We start from the raw sequence: 19210 nt of genomic DNA, 5'->3' as shown, positions 1-19210 counted from the left end.
AGTGAGACTGCATGCAATTAATCTAAGCAGCTTCTCTCTTTATAAATTTAGAATACGAAAAGGTATGGAAAATACTCTTAAAAAGAGAGTTTCAAAGAGAGCAAAAAAATCCCCAGGCAATACAAAAGAAAACACAGAAACAGAGTGGAGAAGTCGCAAAAGAAGCCGATCAATGTAGTAATGAGATATTTAAATTACTAAATCAGACTCCAGGCTTGATCTTCAGTTTGGTGTGCCCGTTACCTGCTCACATTGAGCCAAGAGAGGAAAGTCAAGCCAGGAAGGCTGCCACAAGAATTATGATTCCTCCTTCTTTAAAAAGTAATTACAGCATATCCTTGACAACATGGAAGATTGTTCTGTGAGGAATATCTTGAGAATTCCTGTTTGAAGAACAAAGGTTGTGTATGTGTATCTAGATATACACATATCTATCTACATATATCTTAAGGTAAAGAGGAATGTTGTTCCCTACTCTGTAGCCACAGCCACAGCTGTGACTATTTTGCTAAACTTTAAACACTGTCACCTGCTCCCATCAGCCAGGGTTCTGAGCTGTGTCACACCTACCACGTGTGCTGGAAACAACCAGAACACAACTGCTGTTTCCTGAGTCCACTTCTGGTCACTTTCAGGACACCTCCTGGTATGGTCATAACTTAGGTTTAAACAACCAAATGTGGGAAAAGACTAAACAGTTCATAAGGCGGCCTGCTGAATGAAAAACAACAGTGCACTCCCTCAATAACAAATGAAAAGAAGCTTGAAGGGCAGCGCCATAAAAGTATGAGCCAAACTTCAGCCCAGATGCTGGAAGCAAAATCCTGTATAAATTTTTATTAGTAAATAACAGCTTGTGCTGTGCCTCTGCATAAGGGAAAAATGTACCTGAAGTGTCGCGGCAGGCATTGTCCAGAGTGCCAAGACTTTCCCAAGGAAGTGGCTTGGAGGTGACACCTCCTTGGAGGCACAGGCATGTCTGTGCTCACACCAAGTGATTTCAGCTCTTCTGGGATCTGGGTGACACAGAAGGAGAGATGGGGTCTTCCTGTGGGGCTCCAAGCACAGCTTTATTGACCTCCTCCCTCCAAGACACCCAGGAACGCCGAGCCGCTCCTGCGCGCAAAGTGGGGTTTATATATGGACCTCAAGGGGCAGGGCAGAACACCAGGGCCAATGAGATGAGGGCACAGGGGTGGAGCAAGGGGAAAGGGCCAATGGGATACAATAAATCTGCATGTCACAGCAAGGCATGCTGGGAGGAGGAGCCTTTTAGCTCACCCCAATATGGGTGGTTTTCCCTCCGGGGGGAGTGTTGTAGATTCTTTCCCTGTTGGCCCACCTGCCTTCACACTAAAGGAAAATATAAAGTCTAATGTAGGAATCAAAAAACTTGGGGAACAAAAAGCAGCAAAGAGCCAAAAATGAAGTTCTAAATAGTAACAATATTTCATTGCTGTGAATTGTTATGCGAGGACAATGTATGATTCTGAATGGCACAGGGAGAGCTAGGTCCATTCCCTATGGTTGCCTAAAATGATTTTCCACGGCAATGTTAATTATGGCAGATCAGGTAGAGCCATAAATAATAAATTATTTATATCCTCTCCTTAAAAAGCCAACTCACCAAAAATAAACGCCAACCCACAGTCCAGCTACCCTTAGTTATGCTAGAAAAGTTACATTTTCAATTATAAATTCAGAGGAATAATGTTTATATTCTTACCCTCCAGGGCCTTCAGCTAACTGCTAACAGATTTATATTTTCTGAATTGACTTCAACAGAAACTACTTTAAGAAAGTCTTATTTTCTGTGACTACTATGTGAAGCAGAATTAATATAGAATAACAATAATAACAGCCTAAAAAGTCTTTGGAAGAGCTGAGGCTTCTTTGTGCTGCACAATAGGATGCCCTCATGTGAAGTATTCTTATGTTTTTCCCTCATCAGAAGTACAATAGAACAGAATTGAAGAAATCTACAAAGGGGAAATAGAAAGAAGCATGATGGGACATACATCTATTGAAAACTCGGAAAATTTTATAGTTATTCAGTTTGAAAAGGTTGGATAGCTACAGAATACTTGAAAACAAAAAAAATTGCAAACAGCAAAATGAAAAGTGATCAGATTTCAATTTGAGAGTATTTAGTGCCTGGCTAAGAGAAACAAGAGGAAACATCATAAAAGATAATTTGAAACCAATTAAATGAGATACTTTATGCACCGGACATAGCTGACATATATTTGTATTTCTTATATGGTGAAGTACTAATAACATTTTTAATCTTGGCTTAAAGAATCTTTTAGTGTTACCAGACAAGCAATTGGAAATTCTGATTGAAATGGTGTTTGTAGTGGTTTCAGCAAGCAAGTATATTCCTGCCAGGAGAGATAGCAGCTATTGTGACTGTTGGAGTCTCACCTGAAAAAAATTGTTACAGGAGTTGGCCAGCATCAAGAAGCTCTTCAAAATGGAGCTACTCATTCCAGTTAATGCAAGTCTGGACATACCACAAGAGGGATTTATTTTGCAAAACCTCTTCATCTTTTTTGTGTTCAATATTCTGGCCCTGTGAAACTACATATTGCAAACAAAAATAATGATCTTAAATAACTATGAAAATTACAATAAGTTGTCCACTGCCATACCAGTAAAAACTTATTCTTTATTTTACAAATTCTCGTCATCAGAGAAGAAAGATCAGTGCCTACCCCTCAGCTTCCCCTTATGAGGATGCTGAAGACCACAGTGAGGTCTCCCCTCAGCCTCCTCTTCTCCAGGCTGAACAGACCAAGTGACCTGAGCCACTCTTTATATGGCTTCATTTCAAGCCCCTTCAGCATTTTCACTGCCCTCTTTTGAATTTTACTGGCTTAATACCTTTTTTATATTGTGGTGACCAAAACTGCACACAATATCTGAAGTATGGGTCAACCATCTAAGGAGAGTCTCAACGAGTAAAGCAAGAGAACTCAGTGATCAGTGTGTCAAACTGGGTTTAGATTATGATGAGGTCCTTTAATCCTCTAGAGCAGAACCATGTCAGCTAGTCTTAGGCCAGCCTGTTCCACAGCTCTCCTGGCTGGTTTATATGGGAAAGATCCCTCCTCTCCTCCCTCTTCTCAATATCAAGCTCTAGTGAGGATCACCATAAAAGCTGACCAGGAAAAGGTTGAGGCAGGCTTTAAGGATAAATAATGCAGTTTCATTTCAGATCTGGAATTTAAAATTTGTCTCTAAATTAAGCTATTTTGCATAAATTATCAACAGCTATGTGTATTGTTCATAGAGGAATAAAAACCAGACAGAATAAAGAGGAATCCTTGAAAAGGATAAAGATTTTTTCTTAAAAGGACAAAAGACCAACATACTGGGGGAAAAAAAAGTCCTGCAAATTTTCACTTTTGGCCTGTAATACCTAAGGACTTGATTAGATTAGGGAGGAGTCTTCTAGGTTGTTGTTGAATGCTTAGCACTAGAACAGCAATTGTGAAAGTATTTCATCAAAATATTAACAACCATCCATTAGATCTTGCATCTTTACTAAAGTAAAGAACAAATGCATCAAGTAGTTAAATAGAGAAGGTCTCAAAAATTACTTTAAGGTCCCACAAAATTAGCATTCAGGAAAACTTCTCCAAATGTAAAAACACCTACTTCAATTCTTGAATGAGACCAAGGCTACTTTTAGTAGATTGGCAATAAAAAATAAAATAAAATTAAGCCTAAATATTCTATTTTAGCCTAAAGGGTCCCATTCAAAGCTATTGAAAAAATTTTAAAAGGGTGATTACGCTCCTAATTTCAGTGCCATTAAGAGCCACTTTGGCTGCAAGCCGTATCCCTCTTAGCCAAATCAACATTCTGATGGCATACAGGTATTCTGCAATATGCTGAGCTTTCACTTTTAAATACATTTCAATTTAAACTAATACAATAATCCCACATTTGCTCAGTCTTTAATTTAAATTGCAGGTAATGTAATATGGATATAGCGGCAAACATACTGTCTACTAGCAGTTTTACAGTGAATGCTTTCTGGAGTCTGGAATTTTAATATTATTTAACTGAATGCCACACAATACTCCTTCAACTTCAAACACTTTTTCTGATGCATAGTACATATTATTTTCTTTTCCTGTCTGACTACTTTGTATAGAAACACATTTTATTTAATACATAAAATATGTCTATAGCTCAGACATAAATACTTTCTAAATGTATAAGATTAACACTTAAAAAAATTAAAATTGTGAATACTACTAATTATATGTATTTATGCCTGATTATTTAATGTTGACATCCTAAGGCTGTATTTTCACTAAGCAAGAAAGCCTCTGGAGCATCAGAGAATGGCAGATTTGTTTGGAAGAGGAAAGAATTCCTGGCTCTGTGTTCTCTTCTGTGTAACAAGCAACTGCCTGTGTATGGGCCTGAATGAAGAAGATGGAGGAACCTTTTTTTTTGTCCCAATCAGACAGTTTCTTCTATGTAACAGAACCAAGTATACCTCTGCAACTTTGAAAGTCCAAAAATGCAGGCATTGCTTCCTTACCATGTCAGACCTGGACTAATTCCAGAGATTACTCACTGCATTTGCTAAATAATGGTAAAGTATGGCTATCCAGAATTTTCATTTCACAAGAGAGGACTAGATAGTTCCAAGCAAATAAATAAAATTTAAAGAATCTCAGAATGTTAACCTGACAAATATTTTCCAAGTCAGAATTCTTTATGTAAAATTAGTCTGGCTCAGGGAAAGGGCATATCCTAGACCAAAAAAATTTCTTAATATGAAGTGAACATTTCAACATGTTAGGAATGGTCCTAGCAGCCAGCAAGAAATAACTATAAATGCAAATACAGGAGCACATATTCTGCCTCTCAAGAGCACCTCTTCTGAAAAGAATTTGAGACATTCTATATTTGTGAAACATTTATTCCTTTCCATTGAAAGGGAAAAGGAATCATAACCATAATCATCTCTGACCATAGTACAGCATGTGAAATATTTAATCAGTGGGAAAAACCTTGGACAGTTGCATTTTTTGTTCCAGATCATGTTACTGGAAAACCTTCCTAGTTTGTGTTCTGAGATATGTCTTTCAAAGACTTGTTTTTGCACATCTTTCTCATTGGCAAATGCCACAAAGAACATTCAGAAGGCCGTGCTGTGAATGAAGTGTTAAGACACTGACAATACTTCAGATAACTTAGAATCAAAGCAGAAATATTAATGACTCTGTGATTAGAAAAAAACTGTTTCTAATGTGTGGGGAAATATTACTCAGTACTTTCTCAAATACTGGTGCAAGGCATTTCATTATTTATTGGGTTAAACAAGAAAGTCAATAAGACACTTCTGTCAATAACCTAAACTATTAGCTGATGATTGGATGATTGTGTATTGGATTGAATGGAGAGAAATGGTAAGCTACTGCAGCCAAGCACTGATATCAACATCTTCAGTCAGATTTCTTATGATATAATATGTCCTAGGCCTGGGTAGCCTTGCAACACTTCAGATAAAGAGTGAAGAGTAAAACTGAAATAATTCTTACTTTTCAAAAAAACCCCTTTTCCTAAAGTGCTACTTCTATAGCACCATTCTTTCATTTGCTGCCCATGGCCCCAAGATAAGAGCTCAGCCTGTATTGACATGTTTTCAAACAATATTTCCCAGTTACTAAGCTGTGTATGAAAGATGATTCTTCACGTAAAAAACTTTGAAGATTTTCCTTTCTTCTCATCAAAAATCAATGTACAGGAAATTGCTCAAATTTGTCAGAATAGCCACTTCTGTTGCAGCTTAATCATTAGACCTAGCCTGCAAGACAGCCAGCTATACTACCTTTCCCAAGGAAACAGCTATCGTGTCTTCCAACCAGTTAGAATTTTTTTTTTCAAATCAGTGGCTCTTTTTCACTCCTTTTTGCCTAAATCACTGCTGAAACCATGCTTGTTCCAACCAAATGTGGTGTAGTAAGAAACTAATTTCTAGAGACAGTAAAGATCACACACTCAATATAGCAAACACAAGAAGGAAATGGCTGAGAAAAATATGCTTGCACTGTACAAGTGAGAATTTAGAATCGTGAGCTGTGAGATATGTCTTCCACTTGCCATTACCCTAAAGCTACAAGGAAAGAGGGAAAAAATATTAGTTACAGGCTGCTACACTTTCAACATGATGAAGAAAATGTTCCATATATCACCTAACCCTCCTCTTTCCAAAATACTGTTTTTCCTTATGGATATATATGTCTCAAGTATGAGGAGTTTTTTTCCCCATCTTGGTTTTCTTATTTCTTTCTTCAACCAGAATCATCTTAAATTACTTGCAAGCTACCTAACTCAAAGAGCAAAAATTAGAAAAGAAAACAAACTAAATAAACAGTGGCACATTCTTCCTTCAAAGTAAAGAAGCTACCTGGGCCATAAAATATCAAATCAAGGCAGGAAAGTGCCCTAAGCAGCCACAGCCCTTCTGTGTCTGCTGGCCAAGCTACACAGAACTACCTGTAAATTTTGTAACTCTAATGAATCATCAGTGATTAATACTATTGAGGTGGAATGTACTTCATTGAAATATTCAGTGTCTCATATCGGTGTCACACACCAGAGCATTAATGGGATCAAGATGCAACAATAATAGTTTCCATGACAATGCAGCGCATGCTTTCAGCAGCACCTCCCTGGGTAAACAGTAATCCTTCAGAAAAACAAGAAGGTCATTACAGCAACTTGTCAAATCAATGCAGAGAGTGTCTGAGCCGATTAAGGCATCTTCTCTCAGCTCTGACATGGTGTCAATAGTACTGGGCCACTAGTGCTCAGTCAGATGACTGAAGTGAAATGCCCATCAGTCAGAGAGCTGAGGTGGACTAATGATTCCCTGTGCTGCCTATTAGAACTACATGACAACTCAATCCTGTTTGCTTTAAAAAAAAAAAAAAAGAAAAAAAAAAAGAAGTGACCTTGTTGCTTTGTTTGAAGCTGAATTAAATTGACAACAGCAGCTAATCTTTACCTAGGGCGATTAACAGAATTAAAGTACAACAACAAAGGCACACAAGGTTTTATGCTTTATATTCTTAGTTTGATAAAGCTTGCAGTCTACTAGGGTCTTTACAATCAAGTACATTGTAAACAAGTATTCCAAGCCAAGCTATATTTGAATGGATTTGAATTAATCTGTTTGTAAGAAGACACTATTTTGAGTGAGTAAATGTGCAGGGATAAGGCAGAGTTTAATTACAGCAATAATCAGCCAGTGGTCAAAAAAAAAAAAAAAAAAAAAAGAAAAACACAACTGAAAGAAAATTTGCAAAGCCAATGTTTAAGGGGAAAAATCTACACATGTGGGTGCTATGCTAGGTAAGGAAAGGATATGGTCAAGAAGAACACGACTTTAAAATTCTTTAGAGCTGTAGCTTTTAGTGTGAATTCCCTGTGTCACAGTATGTTCTCCAAAATGCAGGACTACAGTATGAACCTCATTGTTCTACAGATATCGTGAAAATATTTAACAAATATTCAGTATAAAGCAAACATGTATAAGCATGTAGGTATACATGTTTTTCACCTGAGGCCATTCTAAAATGATAAGCTAGATCAAAGTCCTCATGTCCACATCATGTTTCTCAGCAGTTTATCAGTTTACATTACTGACCTACTCAATCAAGAGGAAAACAGAAGTGACGAGAAGGAAGGAATAATCCTGGGCAGAATCTTTTTTCTATGTTAAAGAGAAAATCTGAGTTGTTAGTAAAGTTGGAAGATTATCTTTCTTTATCCCTTTCATTCACATTTTTCCTTAAATATGCAGTTTTTACCTACAACACTGGTAACAAAGTTGATTTGACTTCAACCTGTGAGCTTTCTGAGAAATATGTACCAAACCATTGAGCCTGAGATTCAGACTGCACCAAGGAAAAGGAGAAAAAATGTGCAGCTGCCCAAATTCTTTTCAGTGGAGCCTCAAAACGTAGCAAAGCCAAAGCCACAGTTAATTGATGTTGCTGGACTTCGAAACAAAACATCATTTCAAGAGCATACATCAGATGATGTGAATAGGGTTCAAATCTACAGAAAATCTACAGTAAAAAATGATACAAAGCCTGCAGAAAACCTGCTGCAGAGCAACAAGCATGATGAGGACAAAGGGGATTTATGTTTACCAAGACATAAGTCATTGGAAGGACTAAATAGCTCAAGGGACTGGTACTGAGTTTGAAAGCTTTTCACCTCTTAGTATCAAACTCAAATCTAGCCCCAAGCTGTAGCTATTGAAGGTCATTATCATCCAGTGGCTGTTCAATACTGTGAAAACAGCCCAATTCTCACTGGACAGGGAGTCACATTTCAAAGACAGCAGCATTTCTGAGGTTCATTAGAACCCATAATTTTGGTTTCAGCATAGAGCACTTTATCAGCTGCTGAGCATCATGCCTTCCAGAGGCTGACAGATCAGACAGGGAAAGTTTGCAGTGCTGCCACCGTGATAGCCGTTCTGCATGCAACAGAGACTTTTATCACTGTGTCTCAAATCTAGCAGCCTTTGAACTGTAACTGCACAAGTTAGAAAATATAGAATACATTTAAATATTTCAGTGCTTGATCCTGGTTTTATTCAAAAAGCAGTGACAATTTTGAAACAGTGGCTCACTCACACAATCTCAAATAGCAGAAGACAAGCTTTTAAGGGTGAATTTCCACCAGCATTTGCAGTGAAAGCAAGCCTTAGACAGGAAATACACAAGCTTATATTTCCTCTTAAAGTTGTCATTCTGGGCTCTAAACAATTTATTAGTGGTGTGTCATATGACGTTATGTGTTACCTTAGTTCTCTCAATATTAGTTTTTACATTGTGTATTTCTCCACACCAGTTGACAATTGCACTCCTAGTTAGTTTATGTTGCACAAAAGGTTCACATCAGAGTTCAGTTTTACATAATTGTTTAAAGCACATACATGTCAGCAAGCCTCTGCAATTTGCTTTCAGGCAAAGTAAAAATCTGCTGTCCCAGAAGAAATTCACCTTTGTAGCATGGAATTTCCAGTGGTACTGATAACCATACATCATTATTTTGATGCTTTGAATAGAAGATTCTCTGGACAGAGCCATAGGATTTTACAACGCCCAGCCCATGGTGGCCCAGCATGTCCTGCTGGAGTTTGACAAAGCACACCCAACACTATTCCCTCTGTCCCTGATGGCAGCCTGCTAATAGGTACTAGATCTATACAGCCCAATAGCAAGAATTTAAAAGTATTAAGGCCTTCCACAGGGGAATGATTTAATTGTCAGTTGTTAATCAAGCTGACCATGTTTCACTAATCTTGAATTACTTGTAATCTGACAGTACATGCACACATGAGAAAGAACATTGGAGAAAGAAAGGATTTTATGCATTAATTCTCAAATGTGAGTAAGAGCTCTCTCATTTTATATGATGATTGAAACTCCATTTCAAGTTAGCCAAAAAATAATGAGGGAAAATGATCTATTTCTACATGCAAATTAAATCTGATGGGACGTTAGACCATTCTGAAAAAGAAAATTCCAATGACTGAAGAAAGAAAGCTGATTTCTTAAAATTAAGTGGGATTTTCCCAATAAGCATGAGCTTCTTGAAGACAGAAACTTTTATTTGTGATACTATATGGATCCTGAAACACAATTAGGAAGAAGAATTTCTTTCAGGTTTCTAACAAGCATAGATAACATCAAAATTGAGTCATTTCCTGATTGTTAGTCAGGTAGTTAATTGTGATGACAATTATTGTCTCTGTCATGAGACAATATTTAATTTTAATTTTAATTTAAATGTTGCCATCACCAACTAGAAGAATTAGTGAGAAAAGATATATAGATTTTCTGACATTTGTGTATAAATAAAGGTTGCTATTATTGCTAAACTATCCCCTCATAGATCAAACAGAAACTAAAACCAAATGAAGTTCTCAAGAATGCTTGTTGGGAGAGTTTTGTGAGCAGTGTATCTCTTGGCATGATGTTTTACATATGCCTATTTAAAGTTCTTGCTGAAGCATTACTGCTATTTAAAATATTAAAATTAATTTTAAAAACCCTTCAAAGTCACAACTGATACTTTAAGGGTGATAGCTTATCTCAACAAAAAATAAATGTCCTGGAGACTAAAGCCTCCGACCTCTGTTGGGTAAATCTAGAAATATTTGTTCAGTGTAAAGAAGGTGTACTTTATTTTGAAGTCAGAATTTGAGGATATTTGCATATGCCTTCATTAATATCTTGAATTTGCTTTGGAAGTTTAAATACTCTTAGCAAAAATCATAGGATCACAGAAGGGGCTAGGTTGGAAGGGACCACAGGGGGTGAGCCTGGCCCCACCTCTCTGCTCAGGCAGGGCCATCCCAGTGCACAGGGCACAGGATTGTGTTCAGACAGCTCTTGAATATCTCCAGTGAGGGAAATTCCACAGCCTCTCTGGGCAGTCTGTTCCAATGCAGGGTCACCCACATATTAGAGAAATTCTTCCTCACATTTTGTGCGGAACCTCCTGTGCATCAGTTTCTGCCCAGCCCCTCTTGTCCTGTTGCCCAGCACCACTGGGCACAGCCTGGCTCCCTTTTCTGACATCCTCCCTTCAGATCCTTACAGGCACTGATAAGGTCCCCTCTCAGCTGTCCCCTCTTGAGGCCGAGCAGGCCCAGCTCCCTCAGTCCATCCTCATAAGAGAAACACTTTTATCCTAATCCTCTTTCTCACCCTCTGCTGGACCTGCTCCAGGAGTTCCATGTCTCTCATGGAAATAGAATATGAACCACAATATTTGTCAACAGTGAGTGAAAGGATTGCTGGAAGTGAAGATCAACTTCTGAGTTTATGAAAAGGATGATAAAAGGAACACTTCACACTCACAAATGGTCCTCAGACTGTCATAGGCACTGAAGAATGAAGATCTTGCTAAAGGGAGACTCAAATTTCTGTGAATCTTCCAGAGTTCTTCTTCTGTTTTACAGATGTATACTTACAGAAATGGTATTGTATCTCTTATGTGTGCATATTAGGGGCATACATCTAATGTTAGAACACCTAAAAATGAAGTCATTAAGGTTGTAAGAACTTTCTGAATATGTCAGCTTCAGATGCTGTTGTACAAATTCTGTTCTCCCTAGCAAATGCTCTCATGCTCCCATAGGATGTGATGTAATGGACAATGGTGTTCATGCCCATGAAATCATGCAGCCCAATGGGAACCATAACAGAGAACTTGTAAGCATCAGCAAGGGTTTGAATGACTGTAATTAAGTAACCTACTTCTCCTCTGGTGTCCCACCATGACAGCTGGGGTCAGCTGCAGCACTTGAGTCCCTGAACTTAAATGTCAGGGGATGTTGACAGGAAATTCTTAGCAAAAGCCCTTCACCTCTGGAATTTACTGCTCTTATTATAGCTTTGATAGAGCCCAGGTCAGTTGACAATCAAGATGTAGAGGCAAGACCTTTTCATTAACACTTCCCAAAAGAGCCATAAAGATGCCTTTTTATATGCTATTGTGACTAATTAGTTACTTAATCACTCTAAATTAAATAAGAAACCATATTTTGAATTCCCATATTTTTAGACATGACACACATAGCTAGAAACACTTTTTCCTTTTTTTTCCAAATCAATCAAAAATTTCAGAGAGAAGCCGTATATTAAGAAGTTGAATGGAAGGATGACTGAAAACACAACAGACACACAATGTTTACATCTGTAATGAGAAAAGCAAAGAAAATGTACAGTAATGAGGGGTAATTTAGAGAATAATCAAAGTAATATTGTAATGACTACAACCAGCATATCATGCCTGAAGGGAAATAGCCTGAAGGGATATCTTGCCTAAAGGGATATGGTCTATACCACAAAAGCTTGGAGCCATTGAAACCCCTAGAGAAAGACGATAATGGCCGTACATAAAGTATAATTTATTTACAATTTGAGGAAGGCTTCCATCAAGTCCCTAATGACAGGCTCACTAGTTACATTAAAAGCTGTGCTGATTCTGATAAAGGCATGAAGTCAATAAAGTAGGCAAAAGGAATCTGCAGTACAAGGGGAAAATGGATGTTGCTTGCTAGGCAAGAATAGAAATAGAAGCCTGGATAGCAACATAGACTTAAAAAATACATATTAAAAGAACTCTCAATACATGATCTCACGACAGCAGACAGATTGTGGAGACTACTAATAAGGAAGCATGATCTAATGTGAATCTAACAGCTCTATTATCTGGGAAATATTGAGAGACCATTACAGAGATTCATTTGTGTATCTTTGCCAGTATTTTATTCTCACCTAGTCTTTCCTTATGGTTTTAACTGTTTGTGAGAAAGGGAAATTGAAGGGTCTTTTAGGTGTAGAAGTCTTCCAGCTATGTTTTGAAGTGCCTCTGGATAAATGAGACATCTGTAGATAAGTACATTTGTAAGGATAAAAGAAGGAGAAATTTTTAAATTGCTGTAAAGGACAGTATACTATGTAGAATAAAAACAAACAACAGGAAAGTGCAAAATAGTATGCGAAAATAATTTTTATAAGAAATTATTCTTTTGACTCAGTAATATGAAACAGGAGATAATCCACTGGTGTAAAACTAATGAATAAAGAGGAAATCACCACTAAAAAAATCCAAATTTGGAAGAGGTTGCTACAATACCAAAGGAGAAAGTTTGCCACCTGCTTAATGGAAATTTGAGGAGTTCATATTAATTTTTTCTTAATTCTTGTCACATTTGTGGTGGTTTTAAATAGCTTGATTTTTGGTGAGGGGGAAAAAGTCAGCCACAAAAGTGGTTTTTTTTCTGTAAATATTTGCAAGATACCACCACTGCAGCTACAGCCAATTCATCTGAACTTGTGCAATATTTAAGACCCAAAATCTGATTGCTGGATTGCTCTGCAGATCTTAGCCTAAAAGGGGATCTCCTTGAGATGAAAAATACTTTCTTTCACTCTTTTGTTGTATCAAAATTTCTATGGCTAGTGCAATTGAATAGTTCAATAAATTAATTAATTAGAAGAGAACCGTCAAGGTTTTTATCCATGGTTTTGTTTTAGTTTTTCACAACTCAATACTTTTTATAACAATCAGCACAGAAAATGTCTTTACCTGCTCATTCTACAGGATATGGATATTTCCTGCAGAGCTCTGAAACCTTTACACCTTCTGCCTCATGTGACCATTAAATTTCAGGGCTGAAGCATCATTTTCACTGAGTCGATGAACTGATCTCTAATTCTTTTGTGGAAAATATGTGGTACATCCATCAGGTCAGGAGGGTACCTGCAGGCCAGAAATTCCTAAACAAGACTAAGGATTGGAAAATCCTGATAGGGAACCAATAAACTCTGTGGAGTTGGAAATAGTGGTTTTGAAGCTCTATCTTCCCCTTTGGGATGCATACAGTTTTAAAGGCATGTGCTTGCTTTACAACCTAGAGAGGATTTAAGACTCTACATTCCTTGTAGAGATAGAGGTATCTTTATGAAGATTTGTATACTCCTAATGGTGATGCATATCTCCACATAAGTCAGGCATTCCTCTCTGAATTTCCTATGGGGTGTTCCCACTCTTGGGTATCTGCTGTAGGTGCCATCGTGAGATTCTTGACAATTCTCATACCTTCAATGCAGAATTCAGAGACCTCACCTAAGGCTCTCACTACTGGTCTGAGAAGGAGGCATCTAAGGATTAATAAATAACCACAACACACAGCCTATACCCATCTGTGACTTTTGTCTAGTCCCTCAAAAATATAAGCAGGACGTGAAAACCTAAGCTGTTCAAATGACTACATCTTGACCTTTTTTTCCTTGAGCAATCAGTAAGCTTGTGGTAGAAAAATGTCAAAGGATGGGCTAAAGAGCAAGAATGTGTGTGTGTAGCATGAGATGAAGCAATCAGTCTTTATGAGGAAAGCAGCATTTTTCCAATAAGAATTTAGTCACAAAACAAAATAAATGCATCATTTCAGAATTATAAGCAACTTTGGAAGGAAAAGCCGAAGTATATGAAAAAGAAAAGTTTGTTCACAGGTAAAAGGACAAGATGGAAAGACCCACCCTGATTCTAAAATTCAGAAAATGGAGAGCATGAAGGAGAGTGGGGTTTCAGAGGAAAGAAATGTAAATGAAATATTGACTTCTCATGGTAGTAGAAAAAGACATTACAGAGATAGTCAAGTTATCACATGTCTATGACTTCTTCACTCGCAAATGCTCTCTTTGGGAGCAGTAAGACAGCGAGAAACAAGGGAGATATTTATTTGAAGCTGTAAAAATTGGGAATAAGAAATACTGTAATCTTGAACATCCATCAGAGCATAATTGCAGTTTTCCATTTAGTGGCAAAGTATGACTTTCCAAGGACTGCTGGAAGTACCAACATTTCACAAGGACAGCTCTGATGATGAGTGATGATCCTGGTGTCCTAGTCAGAAGCTTTAATATCTTTTTTTCTTGCCTTGCCTTCATCCCTTGCAATGCCATGCTGCCAGTTATAAAAGCTTGGTGTAATCCCCAGGGTTTATAAAGAAAGTGCATTAGGTGTAAGGAGGGTAAGGCAGACATTGGCTTTGGCAGCTTGTGTGAACTGATGAAGAGCAGCAGCTAACTCCCACAATGGAGCAGGAAAAATGTTCTCCCCCTTTGAATCACTAATCAGACAGTACCAGAGCAACTTATCTGAGACAGAAGTTCACCATGTTTCTATGCATTCACATACCTAGCATAGACTTCCACTAGACAATAAATATTTTCCTTTTTTTTCTGAGTTTGCATTAATTCTGTACCTATCTCTACAAAGTCAATTATGGTTTAAAAACCTGAGTCTAATAAAAACAAAATTGAACCTTCTATGATGAAACTGTACACAAGGTGAGAGGTAGTAAATTCAAGCATTTGGGATTCTGACTTTGATACACTTCTGGACCTGAAGTCTCATCAGGATAGGAGAACACAATTTAAACAGCTTTCTCTTGCATTGGCTTATTCACATTAAGTACAACAAGTTGCACACAGCAGGAGAATCTCAGCCTAGATTAGCAATACCATTTTTTCACAATGTGCAAGGAGGGTAAAGATCATGCAATTAAAACATGCTGCAAGCAAACACAATCACTTAGCACTGAAAAAAACCCCAAAAACCTCACCTAGTTTTAGACAGTAAAATAAAACTGCAAGTAATTAAACATTCACTTGAAAAATTTTCTAATAACACAGCTTCTTCATACAGCACTACTATGAATTCCTTTTCTGCTTTCTTGAATATAAGCCATGATGTATCTAAAAGCTGGTAAGACCTACAATGGAGTTTTTGCTAGATTCATTGCAGTTTGCTGTCAAGTGATCAAATCCACATACTTATTTTCTACCAATATTTTTGTGTACATTGCCTCTGACTGCATACCACAGCTAGTAAATGTATGGTATATTTAAAGGTCCTCATCAAGTCATTAAATTATTACTATAAATAAAATTCTTTTGAAGCCAAGTGAAATACAATAAAATCAAGACTTTTTTCAAAAATCCTTCTGATTAAGAGGATTTTGAGCCAACAGAAATAAGCCCATTCTGATGATATTCATGAACTAGTATTGAAAATGTTGTTATTTAGTTGCAAAATAAGATCTTCACTGAACTGTGAAAACCGTCTGACAACCCATAATTCAATTTAAAAAAATTATTCCTTCACCATCCTCGTTTGCATCAAGTAAATTTCTTGAATGTGATCCTCAGTAGCTTTTTGTCACGCCATGAAGACATCTCCCTTTTTTTCCCCCTCAGAATACTTGGTCCCAATGCTTCAGAGGCTGCTTTGCAAGGATCCTGTACATGTAAACACAGGATTCTTTCACTTTGTATTTGAGAAATAACAGTGCCATGAGACACTAATTGCAGACCATTCAAACAAACAGTAGTGTGCACCCTAAAGTCCTTATCTAACTTGACAGCAAGTCTCAAAAATGTGGACAGCTTCCCCAGGTATTTTTCTTTGTCATTGGCTGCAGGTATGGAGACCCATTGGCTAAACAAATCCCAAGGAAGGAAAAGAATCCTTAGTGTGTAAACTGTTGCTTGTTAATGGGCTTGAATGGTTCACAAAGCCTAAAGAATTGTCTGCTTCTGACCTTAAGAGAGTCTTAAATCAATTTAGTCTGAAAGTACTCAGCTCTTGCTGAAGAGTGACCCAGAGACTGGTTCTAGCTTTCTGGAGATTAGCCAGACCAGCTGGTGTTCACCAGTGGCTCTGGTGCTTTTCTTCTGCTGCAGTCTCAGCAGAAAACATTCCAGCACCTTTAACACATGCACTGTGTGTGTACAGACACTTCTGATGCTTTTGATGTTTTAAGAGTTCACTATTATACCAACAATACAGTATTAGTTATTCATTAATAACCTTTATAGATGAGAATGTATGCTTGAAAAGAGAAAACAAGTCCGTTACCTTTTAAAGGTTCCTTTCCTGCATGCCTCTTCCCCCATGTTGTCCTTGCACACTGATTCACAGCTCCTCAGAGGGTTACAATGCAAGCACCCAGCGTGGTGAGAACTCTGAAACACAGAAACTCCAGCCTGAATCATTTTGTCACTCCTTACATGTTAAGACCAACTTGTGCTTTCCTCCATCGTACAACAGTCCTAAACCTCTGTAGTGCTGTAATCTGACATAGCAAAACTAGTAAGGGAATACAACAAAGAAAGACTTCAGGGATATTTCTAGTATTTTTGTGTTGATGAATGTCCCAGTTTCCATGTTAAGAACTGCCCATGCTTCTTTGCAAATGATCAGCTGTATCTTCACCTAGGTAATTGCTAAAAGACTTCCAGTAGATTCTCCTACTCTGATGCCTTCTGTTTCAGCACCACGCTAGCTTTTTAATGAGGGTGCTTTTTTCTAATGACAAAGCAACCTGCAAGCCACAAGACTTACAAAGGAGAGGCTTTATTTACTGACCAGCTGATAGCATTCTGCATTGCTACAGTTTTGTCACAGCTCATACTGATGAGTCAGCTAACATGTGATTGCAATTACTGGAACTAGAGAACAAATGCAGTTTTGAGAAGTGTTGCATTGCCTCACCCCATTTAAATAAGCTAAAATAAGAATTGAAAATACCCATCTGCCCCTGTGTGGGCAGTCTGTGGGGCTAAACAGCAATAGTATAGGAGAGGAAGGAACAGGTTCATAAACAGTGATTTCATGAAGTAAACATGAAATTGAGTGAATCAACAAAAAACCCCAACACTGAAATTTAGACAATATAAAGAGAGACAACATTTGACGTGGATGACCTGCACAGAGAAACAGAGGAGCACATGCATATAAGAGAGTCTAAGGACACTCTTGAGCCATGGATGCAGTGAAGTTCACTCTGGAGACATAGTTACCATTTGATTTATCCAAGTTATAGAGATGTGTACGCAGATATAAAAGCTGCAGCAGCTGTGAAAGCACTTAAATACAATACTTAAAAGCACTGGGATGTACCAAGTGGTACAGAAGTAGGAAACCAGTATTTACAACACAGAGTTGATCAAAGCCAAGAAGGCCGGAGACAGAAATGAGCACTATTTACGAGAGGTCTGTGATCATATTCACCTCAGGAACCAAACGGCTGGTGTCAGCCTGTGCCATTCATCTTCAGGAGGCTGTAATAAGTGATAATGATGAATGTAATCCACACAGCCAACAGCTTTGCCAGCAAGGTAAATCATATTTAGCATTCTCCATTTTTGAAGTATGTGCCCTAAATATTAATTTACAACCTTCCATAGCTCTTATCTTATAGACCAATATTTTTCATCAACTAATTTTTAGCCTTTATATTTTCATATTATTCTTCTGGATACTTTTAAGCAGCGTGGAGCTCACTGAAGCTTTTTAGATGCTAAGCATTTCCTGTGCAATGAATTAATATATGCAGTAAACTAGACTTGGGCCTCAAACAAAAAATATTTCCCAAAAAGCAATTCAACTACCTGAAATAAAAGATGGAGCCATCTCCTAAAAGGGGAAAACAAGACAAAAGAAGAGGACTTAATTGCAGATATCTTTTCATAATGTGTGAACCTACTTTTTAGATGTCCACTGCTAGTTCTCACTAAATACTCCACAAAACATAAGCATCTTCCATTACACTCATACAACCACCAACAGATCCCTGATCTAGAGGCATCATCTTTGGACTTCATAGAATTTAGAGAACTTTTATTTCTTGCCATCAGTTAGTTTTTAAAAAACATATATAGTATAAGCAGTCACAATGCCCTGTGGCAAAGTTCAACAGCTTAGATTTTCTTTGTAAATAGAAACAATTTTTGCTTACCCATTACTTGATGCAATTTTAGTTTAAGATTGTTATAGACAGTGGATAATTACTCATCTTTCTATGTCTGCAACAACCTGACAAGCTTTTTCTTATGTTCTTCTCTCTGTGCATCTTTTAATTTCTCTCATTACAGATTGAAAATTCCCACTTGAGGGAGAATATCTTGCCATATTTCTCCCCTCTTGTACTTTTCCTGCATTCATTACTGTTACTGTGGACTGTAGTTTCTACATCAGCATTTAAATAGACACCTCCTATGAGAATGATACTACTTTGATTCTCTTGCTTATTTTGCACAAGTTCTGGAATTTTATTCAAAGTTTGATAAGACATCTCTTTTAATCCATTTTCCTTCTTCAAGATCCAGAGTTTCCCCTATTTATTCTTACCATTTTGACAGGAATCTCATGCCTAACTTCTCTGGAAAAAGCATTCCAGCAGTTCTTTTCACCAAATCCTGCCTCTTGAGATTTCACAGAATCACTGAGTATACATTTCAGTTAGGCCACTAGGATTTTAAAGAACAGCAGCTCTTTTAATCACATTACATCTAGACAGCATCTGAAAGCCTTAAGTGTTTGATCACCAGGTCTTTGGACACTTTAGCTCACACCAAAGGCATAGATCACAATTTGGACCAAGCATCCCTGAGTCCAAGTTGCGTTGGGAATGGCTGCACAGCAGGAACGGGCGCGTTTGCAAGACTGGGAAGTGACCCTGCTGCTGCCAGTACACACACCACAGACAGGGGAGTTACAGCAGGACATTACTGGTGATTAAATGAATTCCTAAAGCCATGACTATACATCAGTGTCATAGCTAAACCCAGTTGTATAGCTATGC

The 19210-nt window shown here is 37.7% G+C and overlaps 1 long non-coding RNA gene across 2 annotated transcripts in view; it reads right to left on the bottom strand.

The window, feature by feature from the left end:
• LOC134421672 (uncharacterized) overlaps positions 1–19210 on the bottom strand; it is a 63622-nt gene that overhangs the window by 34258 nt on the left and 10154 nt on the right. Inside the window, exon 3 of one of the 2 annotated variants that reach the window (XR_010028655.1) lies at positions 16483–16589. This is a non-coding gene — a long non-coding RNA (uncharacterized LOC134421672). Of the gene's footprint in view, positions 1–16482; positions 16981–19210 lie in introns of those variants that run through there. The other variant, XR_010028654.1, reaches the window with a different exon arrangement.

The sequence above is a fragment of the Melospiza melodia genome, chromosome 9, assembly GCF_035770615.1.
Source record: "Melospiza melodia melodia isolate bMelMel2 chromosome 9, bMelMel2.pri, whole genome shotgun sequence".
NCBI classification, from domain to species: domain Eukaryota; kingdom Metazoa; phylum Chordata; class Aves; order Passeriformes; family Passerellidae; genus Melospiza; species Melospiza melodia.
Note: the sequence above shows the minus strand (reverse complement) of the source record. Positions and strands in the feature narration are given on the sequence as shown.